This window comes from Theobroma cacao, chromosome 1 (genome assembly GCF_000208745.1).
Source record: "Theobroma cacao cultivar B97-61/B2 chromosome 1, Criollo_cocoa_genome_V2, whole genome shotgun sequence".
Classification (NCBI taxonomy): domain Eukaryota; kingdom Viridiplantae; phylum Streptophyta; class Magnoliopsida; order Malvales; family Malvaceae; genus Theobroma; species Theobroma cacao.
The window spans coordinates 9,233,917-9,239,213 of NC_030850.1; positions in this window are offsets into that span (position 1 = coordinate 9,233,917).

The following is a 5,297-nucleotide window of genomic DNA, read 5'->3' on the forward strand; positions in this document are numbered from 1 at the left end:
ACTGCAGTGACAAGGGTTCCGTGGGCCAACCTAATTAGAGGGGCACGGTTCACAATTATTGAGCTTACCTCGATTGGAGAGGCACGTAGGATAACTCCCGAAGTAGGATTTGAGTGCACTTCACGCTGGCCATCACGTGAAACTGAGACTCAGCCAACGTCGAGGAACGACTGTGTTGTCAGAGGTGAAATGTGTTTGTGTGTGTGACAATAAACAGCCTTGCCGGTCTCGGTAAGATGCCTTCGCGGGGTATCCTCGAGAATGGATTTTTGGCAAGGGTCAAGTTTTTGAAAAGTGCATAAGCCATGTTGAGTAATTGGATGAAATCTAATTATTTATATGAGTTGAGATGAATTATTTTAATTGTCTCATATTACTCGGCTTTAGATTATTTTGATGATGTTTGTCTACTCACTAGGATTTTATAATCTCACCCCTTCTTCCTATACATTTTTCAGGTTCAGAATAGGCAGTAGACTGTCAATTGCATCGAGAAGTAAATTTCGGAGTTGCATCCTAGAAAGTAAGGTTATAGACTTAAACCTTCTCAGTTATTTGGGGGCCCACGTGTCATTGTAATTTAAATTACATACTCCAGTTTTCTATATTACAGTATATATAAATTTATTTTGTTTTCATATGCAGAAAATTAATTTTTGATGTTTCAAAAATATATATATATTGTTTTACATTAAAATAGATTATTTTAATTAATATTTTTATTTTATTTTATTATTAAAAAAAAAGAAAGAGAGAGGAATGGAAAAACTGGTACAAAAGCCTTGCGAGGTCTCAAAAGGCATTCGGGGGAAGAATGTCTGTCGAGGCTTCGCAGCGGTTGTCACGGGCTCGATGGGAGTTTCGGGTCGTGACAATTCGATTGGTATCAGAGCAAAAGGAAATATAACCCTATCCCTGGGAACTCTCGCATATGATCTATGGCGAAGTATGACTTTCCGCCCAGGAACTTGGAAGAGGAGGGAAGGGACTGCTCCCGGTGCATCCCGGAGTGAAGTGCACCTTTTGCCGAGTGCTCTGATAGGTACCATTAGATGCCATTATGCCCTGAAGGGTTGAGTCGAATTCGATTGGTATCAGAGCATGGTTTAAAGATCAAACATTTTGATTTTAAAGATATAGATTTTAAAGTTTTTGGTTTTAAAGTTGTTTTAAGAAATCCACACTGACACTGCGTGGCCTCGAGTTAAGTTAAGTCGAATAGAATGCATGAGTCTGCATATAGAGACCTGTTTGTTTTCATGGTGTATAAGAGATTAAGTGATTGTCGTTAGACATTCTCCCCCAAGCTGTGGGAGCAATGTAAGTAAATGGTAAGAGAAGAAAAAGGGAAAACTTGAAACGGACTAGAAAAAGTATCAAGATGATAATGATCCTAAAGATGTTTAGTGCGTTGTTGAAGCTTGTAATATTGTAATCCTAGGCAGATGCAGTATAAGAAGGATAATAATCCCCTGTATAAAAGTCTTAAGAGTTGATTTTTGTCTTGTATAATATAAACGGATGATGGAGTAGTTGTTTAAAGGATAGAAGGAGTATAAAAATCTTTTAGTATGACAAAGGTAGATTAGTAATATAAGTATTGAGGATGAATAATTATCTTAGTGGCAAGATCGATTATTTTAAATAAGTACTGAAGGTTGAAATAGAAAGCCATTAATGGTTCCAGCAATTATTAAATTTAATAACGATTAAACGTTGCAGTACTATGAATTGATCACCAGTTAACGGGGTTAAGTCAAGGATTATAAATTTGAGTATGGAGGGAACTAGAAGGTGATACCGTAAAATTTTAAGATGAGGAATATAATCGGTTACGACTATGAGAATAGTGGGATACTATTAACAATGAATCATTAGGTGTGTGATGAAGTTGTGATCTATTGAACCATATGGGAAGACTGTCCTAAGGTGGGACATAGGACATGAGGATTTTTGGAGATGCTTATAGAGGGAGATATAAATTGTAAAGTATGTTTTCCCGCACAAGTTTTCATTTATTTGAGAAATTATCATGGTAAAAATATGTGAATATTGGTAATGAAATATGCCCTAAGGGATGACGGTGGCATATCATATAGATAATATAGATATGTTGGGGTCAGTATCCCAATCATGCATCTGTGATAGAAAATTTACTTTGCTAATTGTGGTATAGACTCAAAAAGGGGCCAAGCCGTTGAGAATGACTAAGGTAGTAACTCCAAAAGTAAAAGATTTGTTTTAATTAAGTAGATTCCAACGGCTACATTGAAATAAATTACCTTGTAGAGTATTAAGATCAATAATGTATTGATCAAAGTCAAATCTTAAGAAATAAAGAGGATGAGAGATTAATGAGAAGGAACATCAATGTTAAGTAACGAATTTGTGAATAAAGGATTACGACGGTGGCATAGAAAATGAGTACTATAAAGGATTACTAAGAGGATTTATAATTCTTGTATTAACTCAGTTAAATGAAAAGTGATTAAATGAAGCAACTCTTGTGGTAAACAGCGGAATAGTGGAGTTGATGTAGAGTCTTGTTTATAGTCAGTGACTGCAGCACCGATTATAGACAGGAGGCTACGTAGACTCTTTATCTTGGGAAACCACTTAGTATAATCCTAAATGACATAAAGACTCATGATCGAGAGGATTATTGCTGATCAAACTTCTAAAGGGTAACAATAGATATAAGTGAAGTATTCAAGTTGAGTTGGAAATAAATACGAGGAGAAACTCAAGATTCCCTATAAAGGAGATAACAGGAGAAGTTGAGCATCGAATAAAAATATAATACCCCACCTTTTTTTTAAGTTGATAAGTAAAATTTTGAGGACAAAATTTTATTTTAAGGGGGGTAGTGTTGTCAAACCCTGCTTTGTAAAATAATTATAATGTCATTCACATGCTCGATAGAATGTTTGTATATTTAGGAAGTTCGAGAAATCATTAAAAGACGATATTGCCCCTAATGGTACCATTGAGTCGATTAAGTCTCGAACTAGTTCAAATAGAAATTTTAAGGTGAAATTAAGAGTTTCATAGTTCAGGGATGACTCAAAATGGTAATTCGGAGTTCGAGGATCAATTCAGAGTCAAACCGAAATTTTCACTATCTACGGGCAAAATCGTAATTTTTCCACTCACGGACAAAATTTGAGATTTTGAGAGAATTTAGATCACATTTGACAAATTGGAGAATGGTATGAGTATAAGGGATGAAAAATATGTCTATAGGCAATTTTTCAGTTTTTGGGGTAAAAACGTAATTTTTCACTTTGCGGGGGCAAAAGTGTAATTTTTAAAAATTTACTCCACTAAAACTTTGGAAAAGTCTAGAAATTTCATGGAAGACATGGACAAGTGAAGAGGATTGAGTGGTAGAAAAAGAAAGTAAAAAAAGATGGCTAGAAAAAAATAAAATAATAATATATTCAAAAGGTAAATAAAATAATAATATTTTATTAAGCCTATTAAAAGGCTTGAAAATTCCAGAATTCTTCATTGGGAGGGTCAGCCAAAACCAGCAGGAGAGAGAGAGAAATAAGAACAAACCCTAGAGTGAGAAAATTCAAAAAAATTTGTGATTTTTCAAGGAATCAAGTGTTTAAAGGTATAATTTTTCCAAGCTTAGCTTAAGATTTATCATTTCCATGCATTTCTCCTTATTTTTCATGGTTAAATTATGTGTTTTGATGATGGATTCAAATCTGATCATATGGGTTTAGAGAGAGAAAGTTGTTAGATTAATTTGATTTTGAATTATGTTAGTATTTAGTGTTAGTTTAGCATGTTTATGAGTAAAACAAAAAGAAAAATATTCATTTTCTCCATGAATTTCTCTAGGCCGAATCTAGCCAATGGTGTGTGAGGATGAGGTTGACTTTATTTTAAGAGAATTAGATGGAAAAATGATGAATTATGAGGTTAGAAATTAAATGGGAATTTTTGGTGCAAAAAAATTGAAATTTTTACCCACTAAGGGGAAAAGCGTAATTTATGGTCCGAACTGATAAATTGGACCACATTCACAGTCATTGAGGTATTGTGGATATAATTGGATAATTGAATATGAAATGGATGGAATTAGAGTTGAATTGGAGATTTTAGAAATTTACACCGTGTATAGGCGAGTTAGGTCGGATACTGTGATTAAGCGATTGTCCAAACATTTCACACCTTATCTAGTGCATACGCATGGATAAGAGCCTAAAATAATATATATTGATTTGACACAAATTATTGAATTTTTTGTGTCATGTATTGTGGATAGGTGGTGAGCTATCTGATACGGGTAAAAGACTACACACGAGGACCGAGAATAGGAGTATATGTACTCCTATTACAGTGAGTAAACTTGCTATCGTCTTAATTATCTAGAGTAGAATTATTTAATTGTGTGATTTTATGGAAAAATGGTTTAATTGGAAAATTATTGTGTTTTATGGGAAAATGAGATTTTATAAAATAATTTTATAAAATTTTTAAAAATTTAATAATGATTTCAAAAATAGAGTAATTGGAGACCTATACTATGATTGTGTTGTTTATCCATAATTTTATATTAAATGGCTTATGATAAATGTGGGTATGACTGGTTATTTTTATGATTTAAAGAATATGTGCTTTGATTTGTCTTGAATGTGTTAAGTAAGCCATGTCATACTATTGTGATTTTATTGGTTGGTGGATTATAAAGTGGGCACTGCAGTGACGGGGGTTCCGTAGGCCAGCCTAATTAGAGGGGCACGGTTCCCAATTATTGAGCTTACCTCGATTGGAGAGGCGCATAGGATAACTCCCGAGGTAGGATTTGAGTACACTTCACGTTGGCCACCACGTGAAACTAGGACTCAACCAACGCCGAGGAACGGCTGTGTTGTCAGAGGTGAAATGTGTTTGTGTGTGTGACAATAAATAGCCTTGGCGGTCTCGGTAAGATGCCTTCGCGGGGTATCCCTGAGAATGGATTTTTGGCAAGGGCCAAGTTTTTGAAAATTGCATAAGCCATATTGAATAATTGGATGAAATCCAATTATTTATATGGGTTGGGATGAATTATTTTAATTGTCTCCTACTACTCGGCTTTTGATTATTTTGATAATGTCTGTCTACTCACTGAGATTTTATAATCTCACCCCTTCTTCCTATACATTTTTCAAGCTCAGAATAGGCAGTAGACTGTCAATTGCATCGAGAAGTAAATTTCGGAGTTGCATCCTAGAAAGTAAGGTTATAGACTTAAACCTTCTCAGTTATTTGGGAGCCCACGTGTCATTGTAATTTAAATT